The 16,334-nt window shown below is 38.1% G+C and overlaps 1 protein-coding gene across 2 annotated transcripts in view; it reads right to left on the bottom strand.

Annotated features, from left to right (window-relative positions):
* The window catches only part of SCAF8 (SR-related CTD associated factor 8), a 157,739-nt gene that overhangs the window by 63,939 nt on the left and 77,466 nt on the right, over positions 1 to 16,334 (bottom strand). Inside the window, exon 21 of one of the 2 annotated variants that reach the window (XM_066994213.1) lies at positions 120 to 1,280. The exons of the other annotated variant lie outside the window; for it this stretch is intronic. The gene's annotated coding sequence lies outside the window, so the exon portion shown is untranslated. Of the gene's footprint in view, positions 1 to 119; positions 1,281 to 16,334 lie in introns of those variants that run through there. 2 annotated transcript variants of the gene reach the window in all.

Here is a 16,334-nt window from a genome sequence, read left to right as displayed (position 1 = left end):
CCTTCCTCTCTAACGGTTTTCATCAAATCTTCTAAACAGTGATCAGCAAGAAGCATGATTCTAACCATACACTTTGCAGATCTGACATAGAGGTAGAGAAAATGGTCAGAAACAAAAAATCTGAATTTAGATCTTTATTATACAGGCCCAAAGCTGTGGTCACCATGCAGTTACACCATCATGGGAATGATCTTGCTGAAAGGATCTCACTAAACAAGTTTAAAGAGACCACAGACTACAGCATTCCAAATAGCTGGCACTTTAATGTTTGAAAGAGCGAAAATAAATAAAGGAATGGCAGGTATGTCCTTTTCACATATGGTGGGGCATATACATATTCCTTCTTTTCTAGAGCTATTTGCGAGACAAAACGAGCAAATACTGCCCCAAATCACAGACCTTTCATGTGAGGGCTCAGATAAGTTAGCTGTTGCTCTCCCCTTGGTTATTTAATCAAACACATGTTCTGATAGGTGGATATATAAAAAAAAAAAGAAATGTAATTTTTTTTGTCTTTTTTTTTTTTTTCTACTTCCTGACCTTTTCTTCACCTTTCAGGACACTAACAGGAAGTAACTGGAGACATCTACTCAAATAAAAGCCCTGGAAACTTTCCCTTCTAGTTTTCCATTATACTTTCATAACTTAAGGATTCATCACAAATCTAAAAAGGTTCAGGTGTCTCACAAAGAATTCATCATCTCTGGAATACAGATAGTCACAGTGAAGAGCTGCACATAGACTGCACACATAGTGTTATGTAAAAGTGGTTATTTTTAAAAAAAAAAAAAAACATTTCTTAAAATTTGTAGATCAAAACAAAGCATATCTTATTCCCTAGAGGATTTTCTTGCAACCTGTTCTTCAATTATTTGCTCTAGGAGATGCTACAAATGGTATTAGGTACAATATACAGTCCACTGTTGTCTTCTGGTCCAGCAGAAGAACCTGTCTCTCCGATGGATGCAAAACTGTTCATTTGAGCAGATCATCCTCAACAGCACAAATATGGTCTAGAAACTCATAGAGTTTATGGCTTTAATTTATAAAATTAAACCTGCCCCAGACAGGTAATACTGGTATGTAAGTTTGCCACCCCTGGGTTCTGTCAGAAACCGGGTACTGAGGTGCTCAGAGCCGTCTCAGTCTGCAGCGCTGGGATCCTTCTGGCACTTCAGACCCAAGATGCGATGTGATGCACGCTAGAACATGGGCGCACGTCTCACTTAACTCTGCAGAGCCCGGGACATGGTAAGCTGCCAGAACCTCCTTCATCTTGCCTGTTGACAAAAGGAACAATAACTAGTCATCACTGGTTCTTGGAGTGTAATTCCAATTTCTAAAAAGTCCTGTAAATGAGACTGTTTTTTACCAGGAAATAGCAATTTTTAATAAATTACAGATTTCTGAAGAGGTTTACCATCTTTCTGTTACTAGAGGATGCTTTTGAGGGAGAAAGTTGTCTTATAGTGCATGGTTCCTCTATTATTAGTGAGGACCAAACATACTGTTATTTTAAAAGTATTAATTTTCCCTTTAATTGTCGATTAACTTAGTGTTTTAATATATTATATATACCTCATTAGTATAGTATGTCTGTAAATAAGAGTTGATCTTTTATAGATTTTCTGGCTAAAAGTGCTGTTTAGTCTTTCACACAGTGTGCACAAGATACAGTATAAATAATTTAGATGATTATTAAAGAATTAAAGAATCCAACAGGTTAATAAGTGTCTTACATAGATTTGGTGTATAACTATCTCTGACACATATTGGTCATGCCAATTATGTATTGATAACAACTATTAACCATTTACTAGTGCTTTATAAGTGACTCAGTGGGCTTCACAGAACTGAGGCTCAGAAAAAACTACTAGGTTAGCTACTCAGATTTCCTGTCAATTAAATTTTATCCAGATAGTTATCTATGAAGACCAGATACATTTGTTTTACAAAGAACTAAACCTTTAATACCACAGACTGAGAAAAAGAAAGACTAGCCATACCCCTGCAATATATAATAGCTACGGAATAAATACAGAGAGAGACAGAGGTATCTTTGGAGGGTGATTCTTCCACTCCTTAGGTAATCTCTAAAAGGTGTCCATCTTTTTTCTATTCACTATAATTAGGCTAAAGACTGACCTTTCACATGGCTACAATTAAGTGTTTTGTGTCCTACCACAGGAATCTGACTGTATTCACCTATTTATTTTATAAAGACCATTCATAAAACCATCAGACAATAGTTATTTTAAATTAATAGTGACATTGGCAAAATTAGAAAAAATATAATTGCTTCAGTCTAATGTAAATACAGATATCATACAATAAATTCCAGAATTAATATTAAGTTTCTTGTTACGTACCCTGAAATTTTGTGAAGATACCCAGAGTGCATTTGGTATGTACAGTTATTAGCCCTATTAACCTACTAGTTATTATCATTTTCATATACAAAGAAATCCCTAAAGGACTAGGGCTAGCAGGTAATCTGACTGATCACTTCATCCATCTCTGACCTATGCTGTGTTTGCCGATGTTTGTCTGACCTATTTTTAAACTTCTGCAGGGCTGAAGATTCCAGGAGTTCCCTCTAAGCAACCTATTCAAGGGCTCCATTTTTCCTTGCCAGTTTTATTTTTTTTTCCTGATGCTTACATTAAATCATCCTTGCATTGATTTAAGCATATTATTCCCTTCCCATTCTGACAGCATACATGGCAGTTAAATCCCTTCCTCTTCAGAGTCACCTATTGCTATAGGAAGGCTGCTATCATGTATCCCTTCCACCTTCTCATTTCTAGACTAAACAACCCTTCAGTCTTCCCCTGAAGACCCATGTGTTTTAGATCTTTGACTAGGCTCATTGGCCTCTCCCTAATGCTCTCTAGTTGGATTGGATCCTGCTTCAGCTGCAGTTCCTGGAGCTGAGTAAAGCACTGTTGCCTTATCAGTACTGAGTAGATTAAAATAGTTACATTTTATGCCTTATTACTCCTGTTCATTTAGCCCACAATAACACTGGCCTTATTTGCAGTAGCACGATATCACTGGCGCTTGTTCAGCTTGGGATCATTACAACACAGGTCTTTTCTGCAGAACTGCTGTCTGGCCAGGCATTTTCCATTTGTATATTTTCCAGCTGACTGTGCTTACCTATCTGTCCAGTTCTGCAGTTGTTCTAATTTAACTGCTGGAAAGCTGATATTTTCTAGGCTACACCACTACTTTATCAAGATCATTTTCAACTGTAAGCCTTACTTCCAGCACACTTGCTTTGGTTCATGCATTCATTAAGCCTATCTCCTAGCCTTTCATCCAAACGCTCAGTGAGAATACTGAATAGTACCAGAACAAGAAAAAATATTTGCAGAAGCGCACTTAACAGTGTATCATTGAGAACTAGTCTCTGCATATGATTTCCAAATCATTTATGTACTCACTTCATAATAATTTATTCTAGCTCAGTTTCCCTAGAGCACATGAGCATATAAACAACTGAAATATATTGCCATACAGTGCTGTTCAAACAAAGCAGGCAATGCTAGTAAATCTTTTATAATGAATTATTATATACACTTTGAAAATTAAAGCATTATGGAGAAAAGATTTCAAGTGAGAACACGGTTTTGCTAAGAACTGATTGTACATCTGTATACTAGCTTTATGAAGTATCTGCCCTTTGGAATATTTTTCAATTTGGGCATAATGGAATTCTTTCATAAGCTCCTAAAACTGATATTTGTTCAACGGAAACCTTCACTTAGAAAACAAAAACATCACTGCAATGCTTTCATTGGAAATAAATTAGTTACACAGTGTCACAAAACTCCAAACTGCAAAATTACTGTTTGCATAAGTTCTTGATCATAAACATAACAAACAGGGAGTGCAACCATCAGCACAAGTAGTTGTACTGACACTTGCATAGAAAGGACTACCATTTACGTTAATCTTTATGGAGATACAAGATGACTGCATGAATGCAGGAGGCACAGACAATTCTTCTTACCTAATAAGGGTTACGTGCCAGATTTTTCTACTTCTCATTCTGTGAAACATTCTATTTATGCTACCTGAGCCACTCACAAGAGTGAAATAACTTGCTTCCTGAAGTGGAACCCAAGCCCTCAGTTCCTTCACACTGATGTTCTATGCTGTGTTTTCAGTTCTGGACTGGAAGAATCGGAGACCAGTGGAAATTGAAATACAAACTAGTTACTAAATACCATGAAAACTGACCTTTAAGTAACAAGAAAATTCATTTGATTTGATATTTAGGGATGTATGTTCTGTGATTCTATGTATCCCATTACATTTCCAGTGAAGAGAGAAACTGTCTCTCCTCTGAAAAGCATGTGGTTACAGAAAGACAACAGCATAAAGAGAACATACAAATGCTTTCTACTTTCTTCAGCGGAAAAGAAGGAAATATGAGAGGGAGGGATGGGCTAATCAGCCTGAGCCAGCACCCGTCATGATGTACAACCAGCTGTCTGCCCACCAAGGCAAGGAAGGGTTCTCACAGAAATCTCTGCTTGTTATGGGGAGTCAAAAGTCCTGAGTCTGAGATTAACCAGATGTCTTCTCTTCTCTGAGAATAGCTTCAGGGACTTTAAATTAACAGGATTTAAGAGACTTCACTGAGAGTCATAGGCATCCAGATACTAAAATTACTTTCCTCATTTTGTTAGAGACAGGGCTAGAATTTCCTACTTTTCCTTAGATCAAGAATTTTGATGCCAGTGAAAGGGAAGGAAAGACAAACCTCTCAATCAGAAGTACAGCTAAGAGAGGATCTGAGCAGCAGCTTGCTCAGCAGCAGCAGCAGAGCTGCTGTCACTCTGATGATACAGAAAGATGTATGTGACATGGTGACTTCTCTCTTAAAAGATCTTCGTAATTCTCATGGGAATCCAGAAATTAAATCTGCATAGCTTGACTGCTTTGCAAGCAAGGGAAGGCAAACTGTTCAGTGGTGAATCCTGCTTCCTGTGCGTGGGTATTACAACACCATCATCTTCTGGTAGAGAAGGGGGGACTGCACATCCAGTCATGCACATCCAGTGTATTTTATTTTTTATTTTTTTTGAGGGACCGCCACTTCTCAATGATGGCTGAAGCTGCATAAAGAGTTGTGATTCTGATACACACAAAATCTCTCCCTATACCTCAAACTACATGTAAAGGAGCTGCTCTGGTCATATGGAGTGGTGTTGGGGGTGATTCAACTCACCAGGGGGGTGGTTTTCTAAGGATAGGATTCAGTTCTCTAAACATAGGTGTCTCAGTGTTGGGCACCTGTGAAGGAGAATTTGTCCCATGCTTTCTGAAGTGCCTAATGTAAGCATCGGGAAACAGCCCTAGAGGTGTGTGGGTGTCTGTCTCCCACTGCTGAGAGCTCTCTCTACACTACAGAGAAAAAACAGTCAGATTTGCAGTGTAAACATTTTGCACGGATAAAGTTAGGTGAGTCCCACTCATTTTTGCAAAAGCAAGAAATGCGAGTCTGCATATAGAGCAGTGTAACGTTAGCATGTTGACTGACAGAGGGAAATTAGTAACAGAGGGTAAATAACTCTGAAGTTACCAAAGAGCAAATTAATTAACAGCAATAATGATAGCAAATGCAAAAGTCTTTCTGAAGTTAGCAAGCACCATAAAACATCCAAGTTTTAACTGACTTCAAATTTCAGTGAAAATTTATGATTAGAGAGAAAACTACTGAGAAGGAAATATCTTAATCTGCTTGTTCCTAAATGTCTTAAACTTTATGGTGAGGAAATGCTAGCGATTATATACTTGAATTAAACTATGAAACATCTGTCCCTGATGTTAGTGAAGACTCTATCAAGATAATACTAATATTTTGAACATCATTTCATGTTGCATATTTTGATGTCATACCTAAACAGGTAGTAGGAAATTTGAAAATTATGATGGTGATTTATAAGACTCAGTCAAAGGTGTTTTTTTGAGGGGGGGGGGATGAATGAGTTATCTGAATGATTGTAATATTTCTGTACTTGTATTACACAGAAATTCCCATAGCTAATATTTTTTTTTTCTTTTTGGAACAAATTAATGGACAAACATTAAACAGAAGAAGATCAGATGTATTAGAATACATCTAAGAGTCTTTATATCATACAAGGAAGCTACAATGAACTAAATTCAAATTACCCTTAAATACAATGGATAAAAAAAAACTCTAAACTTTCAAATAATTTATTTAGAAATATATTTTAAAACTAACAAGGATCTGTCATCTTGACAATCTCATGAAACAGTTAGAAAAATTAGTAGCATTCTTCAAAAGAATTTAAAATAATTGGAAAGATTCTTATACAACATGTTAAAAAATCTTCTTAATTTATAAACTTTTCTGCATTGAGTGTGGTGGTATAGGTAATATCAGCTAGAAACGAACAGTAGAGTGTCATACCGCATTCTGTAAGTCAGACATGACTGAGGTACAAAGTGATAATCCAATTGCTAGCCCTCCAAATGCAGCCTGGGTCCCCGAAACTTGTAGTGGGCTTGGGCAAGTTCTGCAGTGGAGGGGGAATTTTGCAGTCTTGCAGCAGTTTCCCTGATGTATGACTGCAAATGCATTGCACGAGCCAATGACTGGAGACATCCCTGACCTCCCACTTGGTTCCCCAACTTTCAGGTAATCTATGCCTCTGCTTTTCCACCTCCTGCATCTTCCTTCAGTAAACATGTTGGAATCCAAACCTATCCTCATTGCAGCTGTGCAAACTCTGGCCAAATGCAGCCCTTGGCTTTATTAAATGTGGCCCTGTCAACTCTGGAGATTTTCTCATGTGCTCCATGACGTGATTTTTTTCTGTAAGGCCTCACCTGCTCATGTGACAACCTCAGTTTTCATCTTTTAGCTTACTTTTGTGTGCTCATAGATATGAAAAGAAAATGTGCAAAATGTGACTCTAGGCTCTGATAGGCTCAGAAGAAACTGAGAAAAACAAAAGACAAAATAAAAGGGATTTCCGGAGCATCAATTTTAAGATTTCTCAAGATTTTAAAGCCAGTCTCACAATTTTTGAAGCTGTGATTTTTGCTTGTTTGACTTGTGCAGGACAAGAAACAGCCAGATCTGATGCCTGCCAGATTTGCAGGCTGAAGCAGTTATCCCACTCAGCAGTGCTGTGAGGGAGACAAGGATTTACGTTACTGTTGGCCTACGTCCACACAGCTAGGGGACTGAATCTTGACCAGCAGCCATCTCCTGACACACTGGCTAGCACGCTCATTCTGTGTTCGAGCTGAGCCGTGCTCACTGCAGTGGCTACGGTGCGGCAGAGCGTGAGAGCTGGAAACTGCAAAAGAAGACTTGGAGGTGCAAACGAAGAGCCTTAATCTCTGCTCAAAGTGCCTTAATCTCTGCTCAGCTGGGCTTGGCTGCAGGAATACTTCTCTGCTTCAAGGCACCTGAGACTGATCTGGGGAGCTGTTTGCTTTCAGGGTCCAGGTGAACGTTGTAATTTGTCCCAACAGCCCTTCACTGCTGCTTTCCTCCAGCATGAGCCTCCACTGGGGTGGAGCTGGGAGGAAAAGAAGGAGAGAGTGGGAGTAGGAGGAGGAGCAAGAATGCTCAGCAGCCACCTCTCTCACCAAGGAGAAGGAGTGAAGCAGCAGCTGTGGTGGTTGTGCTTTCCTGTAAATGGTTGCACTGGGACAAAGTAGATATGAAGTCATTGCACGGTCACTGAGGTTCAGCTGGACCAGAGAACAAGTGGTTGCCAACAGCACAGCGTAGCACCCTACCCCATCTCAAAGCAGTAATTGACTCTGTTGAGCTTCCAGCGATGTCGAGGAAGCAAGCTTAAACCAAAATCAGCATTATGACCCTGAAATGAGCTTGAAGCTCTCTTGCCTTTCTGCACCTTAGTCAGGGCCATACCTCTCTGATGGCTTGTGGAGATAATGAGACAACCAACAAACCTTTTCTTCTTTTTCACAGCTGAAGTCTCATCTAGATTTTCAATCATTGCTTGCCATCTCACTGAGAACTTCTCATTCCCAAGAGCAATCTCAGGAGCATGCAAAATTGTCTGTAGCCCTTTGCTATGCAGAGTAGAATGGGTGTCACATATGGGAAAACAAGAAAAAAAGTCATAGATTGCAGACTCCTGTTGCTCCTTTCCATTGACTGACTGAGCTCTATCCCATCAGTTTGTTTACTCTTCCAGAAATTCATTGCTCTGATGGCTAGAACCTCTCTCCCCACGTCCCCCCCCCCCCCCTTTCTTTTTCTTAATTTAATAATAATTTGCAGTTTACATTTATGCATGACCAATATATATCCCTGAGGTTTGTGTCTACAGTAAACAGACTTTCTGCTTTTCTGGTGTGTACAACTTGAAGACAGTTACAGAGAATGTGACCATAGTCTCTTTCCCAGGTCTCCTTTTACTAGATTAAATTAGTCAACACCTATTCATGTCCTTTTGCCTTGTAAGTTTTTTCTATTCTTTCCCAAAAGCTTGCCTCTGTGTCTGTTCCAGTTTGATTCAGTCCTTGAACATGAGTGATGACACTTCCATACTATATCCTATAAAAGCCGTCTATAAAGGTACTGATAATTTCGCTATCTCTGCTGGAAATATCTTATTTGATATGCCCTAAGGTAGCATTTACCTTTTATACAGCTGTTTTACACCCATTGCTCAGAGACATCTCACAACTAATCAACATACTTTGTTTTTACCTCATTTTAATATCTCCAACAAGTAATTGCAGAAATGGTCTTTCTTTAAATGTCTGACTTTACTTTTGTGTTATTAAACTGCATCCTAGTCTTTCAACATTTTCTTTGGATGAAAGAAAATCACACCTGCAGTTATCTGCTAGGACTTTTCCGATCTGCAGAATTAATCTTTGCCTTGGTTGCATGCCCCTTTGCTGTCTAAAAGTTTTGTCTTCTCTCTGCCTTTAGTCACACAGTGGAGGCCTTCAGCTTCCTTTCCACATGCCCTGTACAGCTCCCATTCTACAGTAGAAATACCATTTCCAATAGCTAAGTGCGGGAATTGCCTCCCAGGAGAATTAGAAATGTAGGAATAGCCAAGAAAGTTGCAAGAACTTTGGAACCTACAAATTCTCTTAAATATACTGAAAATTTCTTGACAAATATCAGCCTACATGTAAATATAATTATTGATAAGAAGCAGCTTAAATTAATGCCTTAAATAAATTTATTTTAGGTATAAGATATGATTTTTCATTACATGTGGTTTCTCGGTGACCTTAGCTGCTATTGATCAGAAAGTAAACAATTTCAGTGCTGACTCTGTCTTATGGGGCTTGGCACTAGATATATTTTGGCGCCTTTAATTTTAAATTTATAAATTATGTAAACAGAATACCTCTTAGTCCCATATTCTTGTTAGTCTATAAATGTCTCTTTATTCTTAGTAAATCTGTCCAACACTAAATAAGCTGGAGACAATCTTTCTGTAGATCATTTTCTTCAGATCATTAACTCCATTTTCTAGTTGCCTGTCTCTGGGCATGTTATAAAAACATTGATTGAATCTATAATGGTATTATTGCACATCCATTACAGTTATTCCAATCAAGTACCACAACATATGAAAAAAGCCTCAGATACCCATTATAGGATGACAGAGTTTCAGGGCATATGCAAGGTTCTTGCACTTGTTGAAGATTATTGTCCATTAGTACTCCAGCTATGGGTTCTCAATCACTTACTACGAATGCTGGAGGATTAACTGGACTAACTGTTCAACATAATTTGTTTCAACATTCATTCATAATACATTTTAGATATGTTAAAATGCCTAAATCTATTTTTTTAAAAGAATAATCTTTATTGTCTTTTAGAAAAAAAAAATAGTTCTGTATACATAATCTTAATTATTAGCAAAATACTTAAGAAATACTCTAATACAGGACCAAAAGAAATCTTAATAGTGGAAACAAGATAATTTATTTTTTTACTTGCTACTGAGTTCACTTTTCTCTTTTAAAATACAGACCAAGGCACTCTTCATGTCAACATAAGAACATCTCCATCACCACTATTCTTGCCATTAAGTCTGACAAAGACTTCGATCCAGTTTTAAACAATGATTATTGCTGTTGCTTGATATCATTGATTTTAAAATGATGCTTTTTACATCTGCCTGATTCTGAAATCTTACGAAGTTTCAAGTTTGTTGGGCATTCTACATGAGGAGCATAAAAATATTTAGCTTTTTTAAACAATAGATACATTTTTTTTCAGAAATGGGAAAACTGAAGTCAAGTTCAACTTGAATTGTGCAGAGACAATCATCTTTTCATAAACAGCCTATCACTAGAGCTAGGATCTTTGTTCCCCAGCTCCGGCACAGACCACCCAAGCTTCAGAAAGTCATCCATCAGCTCTCGGCAGCAGAAGAGCACAGCTGGCTCCGGATGCCAAGGATCTCCAGAGAACAACATAGCCAAGTTCATATCATTCCTATTCACCAAAGGATTTAAACCAGAAATATTTGTGCTAATTGTTATAATTGTCTCTAACTGTAACTACCACCAGCATTTCTGAAGAGATCTGGCATGCCTAGCATGAAGATATATTAATGAATTGTTTGAGCCAGAGGAAGATAAAGAAACTTCAGAGGATACTCGGTCTCCAATCAGATTAAGCTGTTGAGAATATTCAATTCAAAAACAATCTGAAGACCCTTCTTTTACCCTGAAGACATATTCTGCTTTTTCTTTTGAACAAAAATTTGTCACAAAGGCAAATTCCTTTACTATAAGCAAAGCTTTTAGTAAACAAAAAAAGGCATTGCAGTAGAAGCTTCTTAAGATGTGCTGAAAAGAACAACCTATCTCAATGACAAAACAACATGAAAAAAGAGTAAAAAATAGTGACAAACTTGTTCAACAGTTGGGATGGTTGTGCTATTTGGCTTGTAGCACTGATAGAAAAATCTTGCTATCAGTATTTCATCAGTAATTCTGCAATTATAAACTGAGCCAGAATATATTTTATTCTCTAATTGTAGCACATGCTTCTGCAGTGATATAAATAGTTGGAAAAACATATGTTCTGCAGAGAACAAACACAGCTGACAAGGAATAAATACCTATAGTGTAATGGAGATAATTGAGTAAGAAAGCTTAATAAATCCAAAGAAAACTTTATCACCATAGCTACTTTAATTACTGAATTCCTACTTATGTTGAAATAAGATTTGTGAAATATAATATTCAACAAAATTATATACTTATATATCTTGAACAGCTTCAACCTAGCAAAATTCAGTCTGGTGCCTTTAAATACAATTTATTTGGAGATGCTTAAGAATGCAGAGGACTTTCCAAAAATGTCATTTAGAAAGATTTTTTTTTATTTTATTTTTATTTTTTTTTACAAGTGGTCTGCTGCCAAATATTTTTACCACTAAAGAAATGCTTTTTCAGCTGCATTTGAGCAGAGTAATAGCGGTAGCTAATGGCCTATTCAGTTAATCATAGTTATTCACTCCCTGGAAATGCCTCAGAATGTAATAAATGTTTTGTTTTCTTTGTGGATTCTTAAATTACAGGCATTATATAATATACATGATATATAACCCATCAGTATGAATACAAACTGAATCCAAAACCACTCCCCTAAAATAATTCTAATATTTGGAGCCTCTGAGAAAAAGAAAAATGCTGTTTTTACCCACAAAGCTACTGAAATAGCACTGATAGCAGGGTAAGAAAACGCTATAAAGAAAGTTCTAGCTTAACTAAAATGTGGCTATTTGTCTTCTGCTTACAGAGGTCTGAAATAACTGTTACAGACAATTTTCAATAAAGAAAACATGGAACATGCTCAAAGAGCTGAATGACATAGATCCTTTCCTAACAAACAAACAAAGTTTATAGATGTAGTGTTGCAGTTTGGCACATAACAGATTATATAAAACTGGTTTTTGGTCTGAGACCAATACTCACATTGGCTGTTCTATCAATACAGGATTTACCTTGCTCACCTCTTTTTTTTTTTTTTTTTTTTTTTAATATTCAGATGTGTTTTTAGAACTACACATCAGACTTAGCTCTGGTTTTGTTCTCAGATTATCTGAGAAGATTATATTGACTACTCTGCGTGTGGTCTACCTGTCACAGCAGTAAGGATGGAGCTGGTTATATCTCATCTCTTTGTGGTTGCCATTGCACCGAAGAGGCATGTCACCCAGAATAGTTCCTTCAGCAATTTTATTTCAGATGTGTTTAAAAAATTGCAGATTAATCTTAAAAACAATGGCAGGTTTCCATGGTCAGAGAAGGCTGTGATTTTTAGTTGAAATTGCTTTACAGAAGGATTAGTTTACTGGCTCTTGAAAATAATCCACTGGCTACTTCAAGGAGTGAAGACAACATCCAAGACAGTCGTCTCTTGGCTTCCTGGATGGAAGAACTCTGCCGCGAGCACTGCATCTGCATGTTGACTTGTGGCTGAGACACCAGTTACCTTGGGCTGTTGTATACAAACGTGGCTGACAAACAAATGGAAGCTTAACTATGTTCTACAACATAACTGCAGCTCATCTGAGAGGTGGGCACAACCAAAGAAAATGGTTGAGGTGTTCAACCATACATTTCCATCAGGGTTCTCAAAAGAAGCCAGTTATAATCCTGATGCCTAACGTATTTGAGGATCTTCAGTAATAAAAAAGAGATTTGTAAAATCAGATGTGATATAAAACAGTTTACAAGATAGGCTTAGAATTCACTGTGATTGCAATAATTTGGGTAATTATTCTGAAATTAATGTATTGGATCTGTACAGGGCAGATCACCACTGAAGACTAATGCAAGTGTGCAGATGTAGAAAGACTTGCTGGGCAGCAGTACTGCAGGGAGGATCTGCAGGGAGGTTACAGTGATCTATAAGCAAATTATAAATCAGGATAATTTGCAGTTGCAGAAAAAGGCAGTCTGATATATATTTGTGATAATACTATGTACAAATCAAGTGATTATTTTTTTCTCTATTCTGTCTGCTCTGTCCAGCTCTGCCTACCGTGCTGTCAGGGGAAGGAGACAGTTGGAGGGAGTCCAGATGAAAGCTATAAAAAAAATGATAATGGATGTAGAACAAGGGGAGGTTGAAAGAATTAGACTGTTTAGTCTAGGAGAAGAGAAGACTAAGAGAAGACATGATGACATAGTTAAACTATGCAAAAGTTTGTTATGAAAAGACAATGGTGACTAATTGTTCTCCATGTCCATCATGCATAAGACAAGTAACTGAGTTAATATGCTGGTGTGGAGATTTAAGTCAGGCATTGGGAAAAACTTTCTATTCTAAGGACTACCAGCCCTGCCACAGGTTATCTGTAGGTTTTGCATGTAATACTGTCACAGCAAGGAAAGGAGGTGGTTGAGAGAAGCAGCTGTGGAGATGAGTACAGGTCTGCTCCATCCCCCCGCCAGCAGGTGCCTGGGAGCCCGGCCAGCCCCACCTGTCAGTGCTCAGCTGCAGAAGCAAAGCATAGGCTTGATCAAAGAGACTAAATACAACCACCTGCACTAACATAATGTATCTTGAGATATTTGCCAGGAAGGACGGAGGCTGGGCCTGCAGAACAAGGGCTGGATCTCCTAAACCTGTTCAGTTCATTCACTCAGTCAGCTGGAAGCAGCAGAGGCCACAGCTTCAGTCACTGCCATGTGCTGTGGGACTCGTTTAATATGCTCATGTCCAGCCCTACCTTTATTCGTCTCACCTTTGCTGTCAATAGCTTTTTTCACTGGTTTGTGGGGACTGATACAGGGTGATTAACTATCTGCCACTTGCAGTCATTAGAGAAACAATTTGAGACAAATTTAAAAGAAACAGGCAGGACTGAGGCTGTAGTGATGCCAGGCAGGGATCAGGCTGGTCATCGTGACAGCAACCTGGAGGAAGTCAAGGGTGTGGGGAGGAGGAAGGGTGGTACACCAAGAGACTGAATAGCGGAGACATTTGCTAAGGGGACACAACTGATGGCTGCGGATGCTGGATCACAACTCATGCTGGTGAGATGCTCTGCCTGCAGTGGAGCTGCGTGCCGCAGAAGCCAACAGGAACAAGGATGTTTCTGATCCATAGCATGAAGCAGGCAAATGGAGCATGGTTAGGAACGTTATCTCTGGCCAACAGGATAAGGAACCCAAAAGTCATAGTTAAGGGAAGGAGAGCCGTAATCAAAGGCAACTAGGTCTTTGAGTTTTGTTACCTTTGGAAGTAACTTGGAGTAAAGATCAGGGAAAAAAGGCATGAAAGGTCCCACCCCTTCCCTGCATTTTTTTTCTCCTATATCTGGCCATGCTCCAGCCTGTCCTGTTGCCAGAAGCACTCTGGGGATTGCTGGAAAACAGGGGCCTGTGCTGAACAGATTTTCCTGCCAAGGAAGAAAAATGAGCCATATGCTCTCTCCTGTAGACTGTTTAGGAGGTCCTGATTCCCGGTGATGGTGAGAATTAGCACACAGGTACTTGGCTTTGCCCTGAACATGGGTGCATTTCACATCTATTATATTCTTGTTGTTGTTAAGAAGTGTACAGTTCAATTGAAATTGTTACAGATTTCCCAAAACAAATCTACATGTAAACTGGTTAGCGGTGCTGATTGAGTCGCATGAGAGGAGTCTGCAAGGCCAGAAGCTGTTGTTAGGGTACCTATTCTGACTTCTCGTGCAATCCTGCCAACCTTCTTCCTTGGTTCTTCCCATACCAACAACAAATACCACCGTACATCTAATATAAAGCACCTGAACTTGAAGTCTTCAAAGTAGTGCAAATTCATTTTCCAGGCTACAGCAGAGTGAAACACTTCCATGATATCTTGTCAGTGTTTTAGTCTTAAACAAAATAATCTACAAAAGCAAATTACTCTCCATTTAAAATAATTAATTAAATAAAAACAGACACCAGTGAAAACATAGCCAAATGCTCACTATTGTGCTTGACCACTTGAACACAAAGATTAGAAGGTGACCTATAAAGACTGGATAATGCACTGTGTATAGTGGAACTTTGTCGTCTCCTTGTGTGACAACAAAAACTACAGTTCTCACCTTGGGAAAATCAAATTCATGGATAGATGGGATTAAACTGATCCTGTCAGTTATTTGTCTGTTCTTTCTACTTTTCTATCAAGTTTAACAGTTTTCTGAAAAAAATCCTCAGGTTAGAATAAAAAAATAAGTCCATACTTAAACCATTTTAATGGTGATTTACATGTTTTTCTTAATATGATGTAAAAATTAGTGTAATTACATCAGCTTTTATTTACAGATATAGACAACTAAGGAGACTTTACAGTTTACAGAAATTCAAATCTGAAAGTCTGAGTGGTCCCTGCAGAGGAAAAAAAAGAAAAACAAACCAAAAAAATCCCACCACGATACAAAATGTAAAGTACAATACTGATAAGAAAATGTTTGTAATGCAACATTCTGATTATTCTTTATATTTTTTTCAAGTGTATTGAGGTAATATTAATATTTGGTTGCCTATACACCTTTAAAATTCATTTAAATATAACACTTGTTTTACCCTTAAGCATTCCTGAGGAGCACACTTGTAGGTTCTGGAAATGCCCATCAGAGCAATGCATTCAGATTGATTTCTGCTTTGATTCCTCAGCCACTCTAGAGCCTCTGAAGACCGTACCTACATGGGTGATGATGACCCATGAAGAAGAACAGTTCTGAAGGTGAACCATCTATAAAATGATGTTGCCAAATCGGACATTAGCAGCTTCCTGAAAACATTGGTCTTTCTTCATTTTGTAAGATTGCCCTGTTGGGGATCTACTTTAGCCTCTCCACTGAATTTTGGCACCATTCAAATGCTATGAATGTAGTAAATATTCCTTTCTGCTATGTATGATGTCCTCTTTAGATTGCCACAAGTTGAACAACTACTACTGAAATTGACAGTGCCGTAAACTCTGAAAAAACTATGCTAACTAGGAACTGAGTATACAGAAAAGAAACATGAGCTTCCATGGACAGAATTGCCCATAACTTCCCAAATTACAAGAAAGTATCCTCGCCTTTCTGAAACAGTCTAGTCAAAACCTCCCTGAAAGCATATAGGATATTAAATGAGGAAAGCATCACAAAATTATTACCAGTAGTGCCCAACTTTGTTCCTAGCCCTTCTATTATGAAACTTAATGAACAAATGCAAAAGAGTTCCTTAGCAAAAAAAACACATTTAAACCAGATAAGAGACAAAACTGAAAGGAAAAAAAAAAAAAAAAAAGGACCATTATCCCTTTTTCATACATGGAAAACTAAGACACTGAGATG

The sequence above is a fragment of the Anser cygnoides genome, chromosome 3 (assembly GCF_040182565.1).
Source record: "Anser cygnoides isolate HZ-2024a breed goose chromosome 3, Taihu_goose_T2T_genome, whole genome shotgun sequence".
NCBI lineage: Eukaryota > Metazoa > Chordata > Aves > Anseriformes > Anatidae > Anser > Anser cygnoides.
Note: the sequence above shows the minus strand (reverse complement) of the source record. Positions and strands in the feature narration are given on the sequence as shown.